Below are 18,863 nucleotides of genomic sequence, written 5' to 3'. Positions count from 1 at the left end.
AATGCACCCCTCAGAGCATTGGTATAAGGGTTAAATGTTGCCTTAAATCTCTCCTGGAACTACACTGAGTAGAAACGATGGATAGATTATAATTGAGATTATGTATAACATCTGTCATGGAGTAATTTTGCTTGTTTATTTATGCATATTATTTTATCTTACCATATGCCAGGTCCTGTTACAAATATTAACCTTTTTAAAAAATTATTTTGTTAATCACCATACAGTACATCATTAGTTTTTTCCATGATTCATTGTTTGCCTATAACACGCAGTGCTCCATGCAATCCATGCCTTCCTTAATACCCATCATGGGGTTCACCCATTCTCCCCACACCCCTCCCTTTTAAAACCCCTAATTTATTTCCCAGTGTCCATAGTCTCTCATGGTTTGTCTCCCCTTCTGATTCCTCCCCCCACCCGGACCTTTCATTTCCTTCCCTTCTCCTAATGTCCTCCATGCTATTCTTTATGTTCCACAAGTAAGTGAAACCATATGATAATTGCCTTTCTCTGCTTGACTTATTTCATTTAGCATAATCTCCAGTCCTATCCATGTTTATGCAAGTGGTGCATTTTTCATCCTTTTTGATGGCTGAGTAATATTCTGTTGTGTATATGAACCACATCTTCTTTATCCATTCATCTGTTGAAGGACATCTCAGCTCTTTCCACAATTTGGTTATTGTGGACATTGCTGCTATGAACATTGGGGTGCATATGGCACTTCTTCTCACTACATCTGTATCTTGGGGGTAAATACCCAGTAGTGCAATTGCAGGGTCATAGGGAAGCTCTATTTTTAATTTTTTTGAAGAACCTCTACACTGTTTTCCAAAGTGGCTACACCATCTTGCATTCCCACCAATAGTATAAAAGGTTTCTCCACAACCTCTCCAACACTTGCTCTTTCTTGGCTTGTCAATTTTTGCCATTCTAACTGGTGTAAGGTGGTATCTCAGTTGGTTTTGATTTGAATTTCCCTGGTGGCTAATAATGATGAACATTTTTTCATGTGTCTGTTAGCCATTTGTATGTCTTCTTTTGAGAAGTGTTCATGTCTTCTACCCATTTTTGGACTTGATTATTTGTTTTTTGGATGTTGAGTTTGAGAAGTTCTTTATAGATCTTAACCTCATGTTAAACATGAGGATTTAAACATGGAATTTAAATAAGTCAACCAGATTTAACAAACAGTGGTGAGTGTCAACAGTGGGCACATGCTATGAAGTTATGTTAGGGATTGGGATGCCACATTCTATCCCATCCTCCATGGCCCTCTGTGGAAGACATACACATATACATGCATGAAGACTTTTGGAAAGATCTGGATACTAATGGCTAAGAGCACAGGCTATGGATTGGATCAGAACTGTATTCTCTTAGGCTACTTGGTTCCTTAGTTTCCTGACCTGTATGATGGAAACACTTGTGAAGATTGAAGGATGTAGAACATGTACGGGTTTAGAGACTACACTAAAATGTTGGCTGTCATGGTCAGTGTTCTAATGGAAATTAAAGCAAAGTGCAGGATGAGAGGGAAGACTTAATAGGGGTGTGTGTGTGTGTGTGTGTGTGTGTGTGTGTGTGTGTGTAGCCTTTTGCAGTAGACAAGATTTGAACTGGGCTTCTGAGAGACTGCAATGAATAAGGGAATGTAATAGTAAGGACAGTCTGGGGACTGTGTTGTTGGGGGAGTGTGGATGGATGAGCATGACCTATGGTGGGGGATGAGATTGGGGGTGATGTGAAACTTTTTTCTAGGAAATGCTTTTTGTCTTAGGTTGGAGACCATTGCCAACTTAAATTTCATCTGTCTATCCATCATCCCTTCCTCATCTGAGCACTGAGGCTATTCATTTCACCTTACTGGGCCTTAGTTCCCTTATCTGTAAAATGAGAATAATTATAGGACCTTGGGAGCTGTGGGAGAGGATTGTGTGAGAGAGGCCGTGAAGAGGATCTAAACTGGGTCAGGTGCACTTTGCAGTGGATGTTAGGTTCTCTTGTTTTAGCCATGTGCTGAAGGGTGTCCTGGGTGCTGAGGGGCTAGATAGTGACTCAGAGCTTGCCCACAGACAGTTTATAGTATAGTTCCTGGCTTGGCATCCCATCCCTCTTTGCTTCTAGACTGGGACCTGGGTGGGGTTTTTTTTTTGTTTTTATTTTTTGTTTTTTGGGTTTTTTCCCCTTCCCCTGGACCTCCTGAGGACTAGATCTTGTCCCAGGGCTTCCCCCTGCTGCCAACTTGACCAACCAGGTCTCTGCCAAGACCTCCCCCATTGACCAGTTCTGCCTATGTCTGAACTCCACGTGAGACCCATCATTGCCCTTCTACCTAGACTGCCTCTCACCTATTACTCTTTTACAAAGGGACAATCTGCTATTCTGAGAGCATTCTCTATTTGTGACCATTCCTGCCTCCCTCCAGAGTACATGACCCTTTTCCATTGCCCTGCTCTTCCTGCAGTGGCTTGTCTTAAATGCCCTCCAAATTCCAGATAGGAGGGTACAAGCTCTTCACTTGATTAACACTATTAAATAAATGTTAAATAGCCAACATTTATTGAACTATGTTCCAGGTACTATTTCGGAACCATTGCATACTGGCTTTATATCTGTTAACCATTTCATGTCCTTATAACAAATGGGGTGGGTGCAGCTACTGTCCCCATTTACAGATGAGACTGTGAGGCACAGAGAGATCTAGCACCTTGTCCAAGGTTTCCCAGCTGGCTGGTGGTAAAGCCAAAAGTAATTTGCAAATCAGATTACACTTACATGTGTACAGGAGGAAGGGATCACTGTTCCCATAAATGTGAAAATAATTTTAAAATCTTATTTTTCATTTTTTAGATACAATCTTTAGGGATCTCTTTCTGGTGGCATTAATGGTTTTATTACTCAGCCTCACATTCAGAAGGGAATTTTCTGGCTAAAGTGTCCGATTCCTGGTAAAGATGAGCCATTTTGAGCTGCAAAATGCCCTGGTGCCACCTCTCTCAGTCCTTTGGCTTGTGCTTATTTTCACTTTTGTCAGCCCTTTTGCTTCAGTTTCCCACTAATTTTAGTAAAATAATAAGGGCAAATGCAACAAGAACATTCCAGAGTTTCATAGACTCTGCTGTAAGGATTAGATGGTAAGGATTTTGAGCAAGTTTAGGACTGGCTTGCAAACAGCACCAACAGGTTTTTTTCACCATCTGAAACCTTAAAATTACAGTTCACTGTATGGATGATGGTTAAAGGCTCCATCTGTGGTTCCCAAAAGCCAGATGTTTGCAAGGACCACCTATATATAGTGCACTTCTCTGGGAGACTGGTCCCAGGCTCAGCATGTGCGACCCCTTCCTTGTCCCATAGCTTTATGGTCACACCATTTCTAATTCAGAGGCATCTTCATTTGATGCAGAAAAGTATCAACTTGTGGGTGCCTGGGTGGCTTGGTTGGTTAAGTGACTGCCTTCAGCTCAGGTCATGATCCCAGAGTCCTGGAATCAAGTCCCACATCGGGCTCCCAGCTCTGCGGGGAGTCTGCGTCTCCCTCTGACCTTCTCCCCTCTCATGCTCTCTTTCACACTCTCTCTCTGTCAAATAAATAAATAAAATCTTTAAAAAAAAAGTGTCAGCTTGCTGCTGCCGAAATGGGTGACACAATATTTGTCTGCTTGATAAGATGTGTAAGGATGGATCTATTGTTGCTATTGTAGAGGCTGTGTGTGGAATGGCCAGTTCTTTGCACCACATTTTAGAAAAGAAATTAGAACCTGGAAACTTTTCAGAGAAGGGCTACCAGGGTGGTTCTTATTTTGGCTCTTATGTTCTATCAAGAATGGCTGAAGGACCTGGACATATTTCAGGTAGAAAAAAAAGTCCGCAGGAGAGAGGCTTCTGATACTTGGAGTACGATCTTATGACAAAGAGGTGAATTTGTTGAGTGGAGGCTGCACGTCAAGAGCTTGACTGAACTTTTGGAGAATGACAGCTAAGGATCCAAATCTCAGCTTTGCTTCTCAGTGGTTTGGTCTTGGGCTGCCTCATTATCCACTCTGAGACTTAGGTCTCCTCCTGATAAGTGGAGATAAGATTAGTCCTTGCCTCCCAAGTGTGGGGGATTAGATGAAATATTTCATGTCAGGTACTTAGCACAATGCTTGCAACATGGCAAAGCCTCAGTGAATGGTCAGCATAGGTGTTAGCAAATTCTGTGTAATGCAGAACAGACCTAATGGAGGAGTTAGAGGGAGCAGATTTTGACATAACTTCGGGAAGGAGAGAACTTCCCAACTATCAGAATTTCTTCTTGGAGGTTGACTGCCCAGATCTGAGATTTTTCACACTTCAACTCAGTGACCCACATCAGGGAAAGGAAGGAATTCATACTGTGAGTGAGAAGCTGCAGCAACTAGTCCTTTGGGCTTTCCATTTCTATGGAAAGCCTTTGGTACTTTACACTCGAAGATTTTACTACAGATGGGTGCTTGAAATGAAAATCTGCAGCAAAAGAAAGACCGTGGCCTTTTTTTTTTTTGGTGAAAATGTCACCATGACTGCTGCAGTGTGTTCCTTCATGGTCTAAAGCGTGGTGCATATCTTCAGCCAGGGAAGTTGTCTGCGTAGGAGCCGCCCTCTGCTTCTGGGATGTGTAGCCATCTGGACTGTGGGGGTGTGCAGGGAACACACTGTTGATTCATATGCCATCCCCTGCTGGCATCTCTAAAATGGGCCCTCTGACTGGAGGTGTGAAGCAGCCAAGCCCTCCCTCTCCCACAGCTTCTCCAAATACTCGAGAGAGAAAGGGATATGAGGAAAAATGTGTAAAGATCCAGGAATGCCCCTGTGGGTAACTGGGCAGGTGTACCCATCTTCCAGTGGCTGTGGGTGCTGCTGTTAACAACTCACATTTGTGATCTTTATTGGGAGGTGTGCTTTTGAGTGACTAGGGTTGCCAAACTTCTTGCCCAGAAGTGTCAGGCAACCCACGGGTAGTGACTGACTAGAACAGGAATATAGGGAGCTGACCCCCTTGCCTCCACTGGGACAGATTCTGCAGCAAGTTTAGCCCCTAGAGCTCCCTGCAGACTCAGGCTCAGGCTCAATTTTCTATACAACAACACCCTTGCTTAACTTCTTCTCTTCTTTATATGATTTGTTTTCTTCTTGTATGGGTTCTCCTGTGAGCCTTCTATTAATAAATTACTTGCATAAAAGTCCTTGTCTCAGGCTTGGCTTCTCAGGAATATGACCCAAGACATAGAAGTACACTAGGGTAAGTGGCCTAGGTACTGCTCAGAGCACCTGATACCATGCCTTGTAAGAAACAGTGGATTGAATAGGATTCTTTAGTAAGAAAGATTCTGAACCCATATGAAGCTGTCATCATGTGAGAGGAACATGATTTGTTCTTTTGTCCTTGAATAAATAGAATGAAGATCTGTATGTAGTAGCTTCGGGGGCATGTGTGTCACCTCAGTGTAGGAAGAGCTGTGTAATAGGGGAGTCCAAAGGTTAGTGAGAGATTAACCACCTTATATTAGTTTTCTATTGCTGCCATAACAAATGACTGCACATTTAACAGCTTAAAACAACACAGATTTATGAGTTCACCAGATCATGCTGGTACAGCATGACTTAATTGGATTCTTTGTTTTGAGGCCACTGAGGCCAAAACCAAGCTGTTGTTAGGTCTCTGCTCCTTTCTAGAGGCTCTTGAGATCAATCTGCTTCCAAGTTCACTCAGGTTGTTGGCCAGATTTAGTTCCTTGTATTTGTAGGATTGAAGTCCCCATTTCTGTGTTAACTATCATTAGAGGACCATCCTTATTCCCGAGAGGCCTCCTTTGATACTTGCACATGACCTTTATAATCTCAGAATCAGCAACAGCATATTGACACCGTCTCATACTTAGGATCTCTGACTTCCCTATCTGCTGCAATTCTCTTCTCCCTCCAGTCACAGGAGCTTCTGAACTTTGAAAGGGCTCAAATGATTAGGTTGTACCCACCCAAATTATCCAGGATAATTTCCCTGTTTTAACATCTATAACCCTAATTACATCTGCAAAGTCCCTTTACATGCAATATAACATATTCATAGGAAATCGCAGTGGATGTCTTTGGTAGAGGCATTATTCTGCTGGCTACAGTCTACCACCTGGCCCCCACAGATGCATATCTCTCCAAAATAAAAAAATTCATTCTCCCCATTCCACGGTCTCCAAAATTCTTATCCCATAACAGCATCAACTCAAAGCCCCAAATCTCATCTAAATCTCATCATTTCAAAAATCCCATAATCTAAATCATTTAAATTATGTATGGATGAGGCTCTGGGTGTAATCTATTACGTACAGCTCCTGAGGCACAATTCCTTGTCATCAATGGACCTGTGACACTGAAGAAACAATTTATCTGCTCCCAATAGACAATGATGGGGCAGGCAAGTGTAACAGTTATAGTCACTCCAGTTCAGATGGGAGAAATGGAAGGTAAAATGGAGTCAGTAGCCCAATGCAGTTTCAAAATCCAGCTGGCCAGACTGCACTAGATTTTGAGGCCTGGGAATAATCTATGGTTCTTGGCTCCACACTAAAAGATTATAGCATCCAATTTTCTCAGGTACTCTTCCATCCAAATACTAACCAGGCCCAAACTTGCTTAGCTCCCAAGAGCAGAAAAGATCAGGTGTGTAGGCTGGGCTGAATGACCAGGATGCTGCTGATAGCTCCTAACACTGTGCTATATACCTAGTGGACAGCATAATGACTGCTTACAGCGAAAGACTTGGGACCACCCACATTTACTCTTCCACGAACTTTTCCACACCTCATCCTTTCCTCGCCTCTCATTCTCCCCAACAATATGTTGTTCAGAACTGCTGGGGTCCTAACAGGGAACTGAGAAACAAACCAGAAGTTAGATTTACTTACCTGTTAAAATCTTAGATGTTTGTAGAGCATGAAGGGGCCACAAATAGCAATATAAACCAAGTGTTATGTTAGTAATTAAGGATGTGAGTTTAGGTGTCAGACACCATTGTTACACTCTCAAGTCTTACTACACTGTAATCTTGGGCATGTTACTTACCCCTCTGAGTCTGACTGCTTGCTGATTTCCCATGGGGGTGGTAACTCCTACCTGTGGGGATGCTGTAGAGATCCAGTCAGGGGCTAGACAGGAAGCATGGGGCTTGGCATATGGTAAGCACTCTGTAAGTGGTGGCTGCTGTTATTAATTGCAGTCTCATATCCTAGTTATGTACTCCTCTTCCACCAGAAAAATCAAATTCCTTGAGACCTGGCATGATATTTCATTTATCTTTGTTATCTCTGCATTGTCTAGCATGTATTAGGCACTTAGTAATTGTTGAATTAAATAACTAAACTCTATTGTTACTCCTAGGCCATTGTTATTGCCACTGGCCAAATATTTGGAATATTCTATTACTTTCTATGGTTCCCAGGATCATATCATCCAAAAGACCAAGGTAAATCTGCCGAACAATCTTTTTTTTTTTTTTTCATATTTTTTATTTAATTATGCAACAGAGAGAGATCACAATCAGGCAGAGAGAGAGAGAGAAGCAGGCTCCCTGCTCAGCAGAGAGCCCGATGCGGGACTCGATCCCAGGACCCTGAGATCATGACCTGAGCGAAGGCAGTGGCTTAACGCACTGAGCCACCCAGGCTCCCAACCCGCCGAACAATCTTTGATGCAAATTTAGGAAAAGGAGTAGGTTATGTATTAAAACAAACCAAGGGAAATGTGTGTATGTGTTCCCAAATGTCTGTTTTTTGGTGAAGACTAAAAAAATAATTTAATGCTAAGTTTATATTATATTTATGTATTTCCATAGAAACTGTTTCCCCACATCTACAGAAGTTGAAGGCTTCTGTATAAGACTGGGATTTTAATGAGGGCCTACTTGGCCTTATACAGTCTGTCTTCTCCCTAGCCGTTACCCCTTGGGTCTCATTTCCTTATACTGTATCCATCACTTCCTACACTCCAGCAGCACTGGGCAACTAACTGTCCCTGGTGTACTGTAAGCATGGTACCACCTCCATTGAGAATACCTGCACTAGAATGTAAGCTTCAGAAAAACAGGGATTCTGTGTGTGTTTTCCCTGGCATATAGTGGGCCTCCACCAAGTATTTTTTTAAATTTTATTCAGGCAGACCTAGTGGCAATGCTTTGGTGGTAGCCAGTATCAGACTGTAGAATAAGTGGGCAGGGAATGCATTCTGCCAGGCTGCATTCTCTGATATGCTTTCAGGAATACTAATAGTCATTCAGGAGCAACAACAATAATAAGGATAAGTTTCAGTTATTGAGAGTGTACTGTGTGCCAGCCCAGCTAAGTACTTCACATGCTTATCTCACTTCAACTTTACCACCCTGAGGATCAGAGAAAATTCAGGAATTGCCCAAGGTCACATACCTGGTAGGTATGTGAGGACAGGATCTGTTTAACCATATAGGATGAATTTTAAGATTTTCTGAGCTTTACCTTCCAAATAGTAAGGTTGCATTTGTTAACTTTTGTTCTTAATTTGTTTTATTGTGTGTGGATGAAGAATGAGGCCTATATCATTTCTGCCTTTTGGAATCTGATTAAGGTTTTTCTTGGTGGTCTGTTATGTGATCAGTCTGTTTAAATATTCCATGGAGAGGGCGCCTGGGTGGCTCAGTGGGTTAAGCCGCTGCCTTCAGCTCAGGTCATGATCTCGGGGTCCTGGGATCGAGTCCCGCATCGGGCTCTCTGCTCGGCAGGGAGCCTGCTTCCCTCTCTCTCTCTCTCTGCCTGGCTCTCTATCTACTTGTGATCTCTCTCTGTCAAATAAATAAATAAAATCTTAAAAAAAAAATATTCCATGGAGTCTTGAAATGGGGGTCTGATCTAAAGTTCACTGAAATTGTCTATTAATTTAGTCTTACTAATTATATCATTTAAATATTTTAGGTCACTCTTTAATGTTTGATCTGTCAAAGATTGAGAAGGATATTAGTATTTGAAAGTAATCATTTTTCCCCCTCTATTTCTGTATGCTTAACTATGTTTGCCATTTAAGTTTTTTTTTTTTAAATATTTTATTTATTTGACAGAGAGAAATCACAACTAGGCAGAGAGGCAGGCAGAGAGAGAGGAGGAAGCAGGCTCCCTGCAGAGCAGAAAGCCCGATGTGGGGCTCGATCCCAGGACCCCGGGATCATGACCTGAGCTGAAGGCAGAGGCTTTAACCCACTGAGCCACCCAGGTGCCCGCCATTTAAGTTTTAATATCGAATACAGTTATCAGTACCAGAGAACTGCTGTTGAGAGAAGTCTCTTTAAATTTTCAAGTTCTCAAGAAAGGAGTGAGAAATGGAAGACAGGATCAAAGGAGAACTAGGGAGGTGACTACAATGAAAGAAGCCAATGGAGAGCCAGGTGTCGGCTTCAAATATGAAATCAAAGCTACATGGTGAATCATGGGCAGTATAGCACAGTGGTCAGGAGCAGAGGCCCTGGGACCAGACTGCCAGGACAAGTTCTAGTAGTGCAATTCAGTAGATTGTGCAAGTTGCTAACTTCTCTATGCTTCCATGTCTTTGAGTGAAAAATGATGATAATAATCATATCTACCTAAAGAGGTTATTGTGGGGGTGCCTGGATGGCTCAGTGGGTTAGGCCTCTGCCTTCAGCTCAGGTCATGGTCTCAGGGTCCTGGGATCGAGCCCTGCATTGGGCTCTCTGTTTAGTGGGGAGCCTGCTTTCCCCTCTCTCTGCCTGCCTCTCTGCCTACTTGTGATCTCTCTGTCAAACAAATAAATAAATAAAATTTTTTAAAAAGGTTATTGTGATGATTAAATAGCTTAATATTTACAAAGTGCTTAGCACATGTATAAATAACTATTAGCTATTGCCATCCTTCACAGAAAAATCCTTTTTGGTCTAAAGGTATTATAGAACTTACAGTGTCATTTGGACTGTTTCATTCTCTTAGTCAATATTGAGTACTTATTCTTGGCAGGCAGTGTGTTAGTTACTGGGAATACAGTGGACACACGGAGTCCCTGTGCTCATGGAGTATACCACCCAATGGTGAACACAGACATGAATACATTGACTTTATAAGTTAATGAAAAATTGCAGTGATATGAAGGAGAGGTACACAATGCTATGAGAGTATATATGGTGGTGCAGGATGAAGACTAGTCGGTAGTCAATTAATGACCCTTCTGTGACATATTTGTAATCTATGTCTTTGTAACAAATACCCCAAACACTAACTGGCTTAAAACAATGAACATTTATTATCACATAAATTCTGTATGTCAGGAATGTGCGAGTTACTTAGCTGGATGGTTCTGGTCCAGAGTTCCTCATGAGGTTGCCATCAAGCTGTGGGCAGGGCTGCAGGAATCTGGAGACCTCGCAGAGGCTGGATGACCCACTTCTGCTCTGGCTGATTCACATGGTTTTTGGCAGAAGGCCTGTTTCATGCCACATGGGCCTCTCCATAGGGTAGCTGGAGGTATCTTCATGATGTGTCAGCTGGCTTCTCCTAGAACAGGTGACCTAAGAATGTGAGCAAGAGGGAAGCCATAATGTCATTATGACCAAGCCTCTGAAGTTGCAGATGCCACTTCTACCATATTCTATTTGTTAGACTGAGTTACTAAGCTCAGTCAGTTTTCAAGGGGAAGATATTTAGGTTTCATCCTATAAAGGGAATGTCAAAGAATTTGTGGACAGATTTGAAACAACCATATGAGGAATTGGTCTTTTTTCTGAGATGGCTAGGATGAATATTGAAGATGTTCTGGACCAGGATTGACAAACTTTTCCTATAAAAAAAGGCTCTTAGATAGTAAATATTTCCAGCTTTTTTGCAAGGCCATATGGTCTCTGTTACAACTACTAAACTCTGTCACTGTAGCATGAAAACAACAATAGATAATATGTAAATTAGTGGATATAACAGTGTTTCAATAAAACTTTATTTACCAAAACAGATGGTGGGCTGAATTTGGCCTGTGGACTGTAGTTTGCTGATCCCAGTAGGCAAAAAGGGAACAAAAACAGTAGAGGATTATTCCAAGCAGAAGAAACTGACAGCTTCAGGAAGAAGAGAGTTGTTACACAGTTAAGAATGAAAGATACCTAAATCATATTTTTTAATATACTATGTTTATTGCAACATTGTTTATAGTGAATAAAAAGAGTAGGAAACACTTGTTTACACAGATAAATTTTAAAAACATAAGTATTGTTGAGGTAAAACCCAAAATGCAAAAGCTTTGTGTAGGGCAGACAGCTGGCATTTATGTAAATTAAAAAAGAATGTGCTCTGTTGTTAAATTTATACTATTTATAAAGGCATACATATGTAATCAAAGCACACAAATATGCATGAGAAAGATATCAACTTTAAGGTAATGGTTTCTTTCTAGAAGAATGGAGATGATGAGTGTTGTGGGACTCCAACAAGTTGTTATGTTATGGCTTGGAAATTTTTTTAATTGTAGTAAAATACATACAACATGAACTTTACCATCTTAATCACTTTTAAGCGTATGGTTCAGTAATGTTAACTATGTTCAGGCCATTATACAAGCAATCTCTAGAAATACTTTTTTTTTTCTTAAAGATTTTATTTATTTGACAGAGAGCTCAAGCAGGGGAAGCTGCAGAGGGAGAGGGAGAAGCAGGTTCCCCACTGAGGAGGGAGCCCAAAGGGGGCTTAATCCCAGGACCCTGGGATCATGACCTGAGCCGAAGGCAGACACTTAACTGACTGAGCTTCCCAGGCACCCCTCTAGAAATTTCTTATCGTGCAAACCGAAACTCTGTATACATTAAACAACAGCTCTGCATTTCCTACATTTAGTCCCTGGCAATCAGGATTCTATTTTCTGTTTCTATGAGTTTGGCTACGCTAGATAACTCATATAAGTAAGAACATTCAGTATTTGTCTTTTGTGACTGCTGTATTTTGTTAAACATAATGCCCTCAGGGTTCATTCATATTGTAGCTCATGTAAGAATTTTGTCCTTTTTGAAGGCTGAGTAATATTCCACTGTAATTATATACTACATTTTGTTTATCCATCCATCTGTTGATGGACATTTCAGTTGTTTCCACACTTTGGCTATTGTGATAATGTTTCTATAAACATGGGTATACAAATCTAGATCACAGTTTTGTTTTTTTTTTTTAAATATTTTATTTATTTATTTGACAGAGAGAAATCACAAGAGAGGCAGGCAGAGAGAGAGGAAGGGAAGCAGGCTCTCCGCTGAGCAGACAGCCCGATGCGGGACTCGATCCCAGGATCCTGAGATCATGACCTGAGCTGAAGGCAGCGGCTTAACCCACTGAGCCACCCAGGTGCCCTAGATCACAGTTTTGATGAAATAAATGATCAGTTAAATAGTACCCTGTGGAAATATAGTAGCCTGAGGCTCTTTCTTCCTTCCATTCTTCCACAGCACATTCCAGTCAAACTTCACTGACATACTCCACCAAAACTGCTCTAGTCAATGTTACTAATGGCCTGCCATGCTCCTAAGTGCTATGGTTTGTCCTCTGGTTTCACCCTATTAACTTCTCGGCAGCAGTTGATAAGGTGGTCACTCCTGCATCCTGGACTCATTTTTTTCACTTGATTTCTGGGATGCTGTACTCTTGGTTCTCTTTCTACTTCACAGGTTATTCCTTCTCAGTTTCTTTTATTGCTTCCTCCTTACTTCTCAGACCCCTTAATCTTTCCTCTCTGCTTCTTTCTGTGTGCAATCCCCAGTTGATCTCATCTGGGCTTATTGCTTTAGCTAAAAGCTATTTATTGGCTGATCCTAAATTTTTTACTTGTAGCTCTTAATTCTCCCCTCAAATCCAACTCTTCTATCCACCTGCCCACTCAGCAACTCCACTTGAGTGTCTTACAGCATCGAAAACTAAACATATGCAAAACCAAACTTTTGGTTCCCATAACTCTCACTTACCCTCCCCCATCTCCTGATCTTGGTTTTCCACCTGCATTCTTTCTGTTGTCCAGGCTAAAAACCATGGAGCCATCTTTTACTTCTCTCTTTCTATTTTTTCCAGGCAATCTGTCAGGAAGTCAGGTCAACCTCACCTTCAAAACATATCCAAACTCAGTTCCTTCTCATCACCTGCACTCTGTCACCCTGGTCCCAGACTCTATCATCCCTTGTTGGGGTTATTCCAGTTGCTTATTACTAGTCTCTGTAGTTCTGCACTTACCTCCTTCCTCAACCCAAATCATACTGCAGTCCAGCAGCCAGAGCAAACTTTTAAGGATGTGTGTTATATCATGGTTTCTCTTTGCTCAGAACCTTCCAGTGGCTCCCCATTTTCCTCAGAGTAAAACCATTGTCCAGACAATGACTCCAAATTTGGACCCAATGTGTCATCCTGCACCCTTGTACTTCTCTGACCTACTATTTTCCCCATCCCTTATCCAGTGCTAACCTTGTTCTTAAACATTTGCTATTCCCGCTGCTTGGAATGTCTGTACAACTTGTTCCTCCATTTCCTGCATATTTTTGTTCAAATGTTACCTTTGCATGAAACTGTCCCTGATCACACTTTTTAAAGTTGCAATTGATCCCCTCACACAATGTGTCCTGGTCCACTTCTCTGACTTATTTTCCTTTAAAACACTTAACAAACTGGTTTGGTCTCCTTTTAAAATGACTGTGTGTCTTTCTTACTGGAATTTAAAATTAAAAACCCATAAGGGCTGGAGTATTTGTCTAGTTGGTTCACTGCTGTATTTGCTATATGCCCTACATCAAATTATTATTTGAATATTTGAATCTGCCATATCTTTTTTTTTTTTAAAGATTTTTATTTATTTATTTGACAGAGATCACAAATAGGCAGAGAGAGAGAGAGGAGGAAGCAGGCTCCCTTCTGAGCAGAGAGCCTGATGTGGGGCTTGATCCTGGGACCCTGGGATCATGACCTGAGCCGAAGGCAGAGGCTTTAACCCACTGAGCCACCCAGGCACCCCTTGAATCTGCCATATCGTAAGACTGATGTGAGTTGATGTTTGAGATTCTAGTGTTACTTTCCTGTCAGTTTCTTCAGCTGGTTTTTTTCCTCAAAAGGGGTAATTTAAAAATATGGCTTCAGATTCTTTGGCACTCTTCCCTGGAATCTGAGAAGGCTTGTAACTGCTTCAACCAACAGAGCATGGCAGAGGTTATGCTATGGGACTTCTGAGGTTAGGTAATAAAGGGCTATGCAGTCCTTGGGTTATTTGCTGGAGTGCTTGCTCTTGGAGTCTTTACACCTAAATGTGAGAGGTTGACATTCTGAGGCTGCCATGCTGTGAAGAAACCCAAGCCACATGGAGAGGCCATATATAGGTGTCATCATATAGTTGATATTCTAGTGAAACCCAGCCTTCAAGTCTTCTTCTGGCCAACACACCAGGCACATGAGTGAAGAAGCCTTCTTGGAAGTGGATCCACCAGCCCCAGCTGTTCTAGTCCCTGACATGCTTTAGAAACAAGGCTTGCCCAGTCTATCCTTTATAAATTCCTGATCTAGAATTCATGAACATAATCAAATGGTGGTGGTCTGACACCACTAAATTTGGGGTGGTTTGTTCCATAGCAGTAGATTACCAGAATAGTAAAGGGAAAAGGTCAGATATAGTGAATTACCTTTGAATAGAAAGTTAAGTTTTGAGGTTTTTTGGTTGTGTGTGTGTGTGTGTGTGTGTTGTGTGTATGCGTGTTTCCTACTGAAGAGGTGGTGTGTGCAAACATTACTCTGCCAGGCTCATCTTGGAAGGTAGTGTCCATCCACATTAACTCACTAGACTCTAGGTACTCATTAACTTCCCAGAAATGTCATTCCAGTGAACCACTTGAGATTTCGTGCTTAAAATTCTGGATTCCTGATATATTTCCATATTGGTCACCTGGAGTCGCTGGCAGTTTTAGACCAGCCCATTTGGGTGTTCACTGGCCTTTCTTATTATATGACATTTCAGGAACCTGGGCTCCTTTTATCTTGGAGTTCTACCATCTTCTTGGGTCTTAGAGTTCTTTACTTTTAGCCAGCAGACAGGAAACAAGGAAGAATTAAGGGCAGAATAAGAGATTTTTATGGAAGTTGAGTTCTCCATTTCTGACCATATCCCAGTGGCCAGAAATAAGTCACATGGCACCATCTTGATACAACGGCAGTAGTGGTGGTGCTTCCTAACAACACTCTACATTAAAGGAGAGGAGCACAAATCTTGGTCAGGCAACTTCTCCTGTCTGCCACAATCAGATTGAGCATTTTAAGGATCCTATATCTCAGAAATGGATAAAGTGTTTGAGATAGAACTTTCAGACTGTCCATGATACCTGTATGTGGATTATGATCTTCACGTACCTGACACCTTAGGAATTAAGGTATTCTTCAGTAACTGTGAAGTCAGGATTGATTGAAATATAGTGTAGTTAAGGCAGGAAAATCGCAATTTTCAGGTAATTGGAGATTTTATTTTACTTTTTAAGGAGTGACACAGAGTCTAAGGGCCCAATCTGGATTTTTGGCTGGTTTACACTATAATGAAACTTGCATAATTATGGCCAAGAAAACTCTCTTTCCTTTTTGGTAAAACTATTGCTACAAGTTTAGCTTTGCTATTGCATGTTTGCCCTTCAAAATGTTTTTGTGCTTGGCAGAAATTATAATAGCACATGCCTTTACCCTATGTTTTTATTTTCTATTTGTGTTACTTAGTTGCTTCTTAATTATTTGTGTTTGTCTTATGGAAGCTTAACCTTTCTCCACAAATTATCTTATGATTTTTATTCTGGAACTGGGTTTGGCTATGGTATGAAATTACCATTAATTCAATTCTCAGCTTTTTTCATTAAGATGCTTTTGATGCCACGTGGAATCAGAATTGGTGACATGAAATGTATTTCTTCTACCACCTACCGTGGAGCAACTCTGACAAGTGACTTACTTTCCATTTTTTAATCTATGAAATTTTTTTTTTTTTAAGATTTTATTTATTTATTTGAGAGACAGAGAGCACAAGCAGGCAGAGAGGCAGGCAGAGAGAGAGGAGGAAGCAGGCTCCCTGAGGTTCAGAGAGCCCAATGCGGACCTTGATCCCAGGACCCCGGGATCACGACCTGAGCCGAAGGCAGAGGCTTTAACCCACTGAGCCACCCAGGCGCCCCTAATCTATGAAATTTTATTTGTCCAGTGAACTCCAGCAATCTTGGAAGTACATTGAAGGCTACGTAGCTTTCTTTGGAGGTTGAAGTCCTTATGTGATTGACCCAGTGGTGTGTTGAAACTGGATTGTATTGGTCCATGAAAGTCAAAATTGGAAACTTGTTCTAACAGCTAATATTACAAATTAAATATACAAACTCATGATTAAAGACATTGTATTAAGACTCATAATTTGGGGCACCTGGGTAGCTCAGTGGGTTAAAGCCTCTGCCTTCGGCTCAGGTCATGACCCCAGGGTCCTGGGATCAAGCCCCACATTGGGGTCTCTGCTCAGTGGGGAGCGTGCTTCCCCCTCTCTCTCTGCCTGCCTCTCTGTCTACTTGTGATCTCTCTCTGTCAAATAAATAAATAAAATCTTAAAAAAAAAAATCTTTTTAAAAAAACCTCATAATTTGCTAATTTTTTGGGTTACATTTTACTATTATTGTTCTTGAGGTTATTACATTTATTTTTTCCAGATGATAGAAATACTATACAATGGGGTGATATTGTGCCTCTCTTCCCAACTCTGCATTCAGTGATACCACATAGGTAGCTTGAAGTTGGCCGTGGTGGGTGCTGGTTGTTAAATGTTTACCAGTAGCCCACTGGTCACCACTGAGGTCATATTCTTCATAGGGTAGTGTTGAGGCTTGACAGAGACATATAGTGCCAGGGACATTGTAGATACTCAAGAAAGGGAAGCTGCTTTTAAGGTCATTCCTTTAGAAAATCTCTGCCATTTCCATGGAGTCTAAAAATGACCAGTGTTGCTGTAGTATTTTATTGTTGTCTAGGGCCTCCAAAAGGATGGAAGATCTCTTTCTGTCTCTGTTCATCAAATGGATTCAGAAATACTTGATTCCATCTCTTCCAAGGATATACTAGGGAAAAAAAAGTTTTAAGTGATGTGAGACTACTTTGAATAATTTGGAAGTACTAATTCAAATTCTTAAGTTGGAGGTTGAGAAGTAGTTGAGCACAGGTTTGCTGGTTTGTGCCAGTGATGACTTTGGGAAGAAAACATGCTATATTCCAGAACTGTAGGGATGATTCTCCAGTGCTGGGCCCTAGACATGTACACAGCCTCCCAAGACCAAATCTTGGGATGCTGGCAAGTAAGAACAATGTTAATAGAATATGGGCAAAAGAATATTTGTTTTATTATCCTGAGAAGAATTATCTTTTAATGTGGGACTGTGTTTTTCTGGCAATATTTGCATTAATATATTCTGTCTTTATGAAATGGTGATGGTAGCAGATGATAGTGGTGGATGAGAGTTAATTTTAATATCTCTGCTTGAAAAGAGCTAGAAGTCATGTTGGTTCTCTTCTGTAAAGCCCAAGGTGGTTTTTTGTTTGTTTGTTTTTTGTTTTTAATGTTTGTGGCCCAATGGAATGTGAAGGGCTAGAACTACCTCATGTTGAATTTAAATGATTTTTCTGCAAGCAAATAAGTCTTATAGAATTATTCCATAGGTGATTTGTTTCAGCAGCATGGACATATGTGAGTACTTCTGTTTACTCCTCTCATAGGCTACTTTCACAAAAACTGTTGCTAATTATTAAGAAAATCAAAGCATAAATGAACAAATCTTATCTTTTTCTCTTCAGCCAAGGAAACTTTCAAAGTCTTTTTTTTTTTTTTTTAAAGATTTTATTTATTTATTTGACAGATAGAGATCACAAGTAGGGAGAGAGGCAGGCAGAGAAAGGAGGAGGAAGCAAGTTCCCTGCCAAGCAGAGAGCCCGATGCGGGGCTCGATCCCAGGACCCTGGGATCATGACCTGAGTGAAAGGCAGAGGCTTTAACCCACTGAGCCACCCAGGCGCCCCGGAAACTTTCAAAGTCTTAACAGAACTGTTCTTTAGAGACGAGGCATGCAAAAAGTGAGCCTTTCAGCTTAGAATTGTAACTACATTGTTTGTGTTTTACTTGAAGTTGTATTTGTCATATTCCAGAGGTTCTTGGGTCTACATCTGGCTTTAACCATTTTTGTCTCCTTTCTAACACTGTTGATATTAATGCCAATTTTAATTTCTTGGCATCATGAGTGCATAAACATATCACACACAGATGTGATTTTGAATAAGGACAGAAACTGTAAATTAGGAAGTAAGATATTAACAGGGTTTCATCACATCTATTCACTCCAAAAGTGACACAGTGGTACTGAAAAGGTCTTAAATTGCTCATTTCAACCCTACCTCAGTAGCAAAATGCCATGCGTGCAGTGGATTTGCAACCACGTTAGTCATTTTCTTTCCTCCGTTTCTATGCTGTGTTTGTATTGGGAACACAGAGTAATGTAATTTAGTAAATTATGATTTGATGGCTGGGCAACAGCCCCAGTGTTGAACAGTATTTGGACTATGATTACTTGCTGGCTTTGTCACAGTTGACATTAATTATTGATGGAAGTTTCAGAAATAGCGCATGTGCCAGGAGCTTTTCACCGGAACGCAGGCTCCAGGCAGGAGGGATGCTAAAGAGGGTGGGGGAAGAGTCACCTGTGGCTTGTTTATGTCTGTGCACAGCGAGCCTGCACCCAGTGGGCTGTGTGGTACCTGTGTAAAGGTCATGGTGTGACGGAAGGATGAACCGTCAGGCTTATTTCTATC

The 18,863-nt window shown here is 41.2% G+C and overlaps 1 protein-coding gene across 14 annotated transcripts in view; it reads left to right on the top strand.

The window, feature by feature from the left end:
- ERC2 (ELKS/RAB6-interacting/CAST family member 2) overlaps window positions 1-18,863 on the top strand; it is a 924,700-nt gene that overhangs the window by 261,863 nt on the left and 643,974 nt on the right. The gene's annotated exons all lie outside the window — the stretch shown is intronic.

Source organism: Meles meles, chromosome 20, assembly GCF_922984935.1.
Source record: "Meles meles chromosome 20, mMelMel3.1 paternal haplotype, whole genome shotgun sequence".
NCBI lineage: Eukaryota > Metazoa > Chordata > Mammalia > Carnivora > Mustelidae > Meles > Meles meles.
Note: the sequence above shows the minus strand (reverse complement) of the source record. Positions and strands in the feature narration are given on the sequence as shown.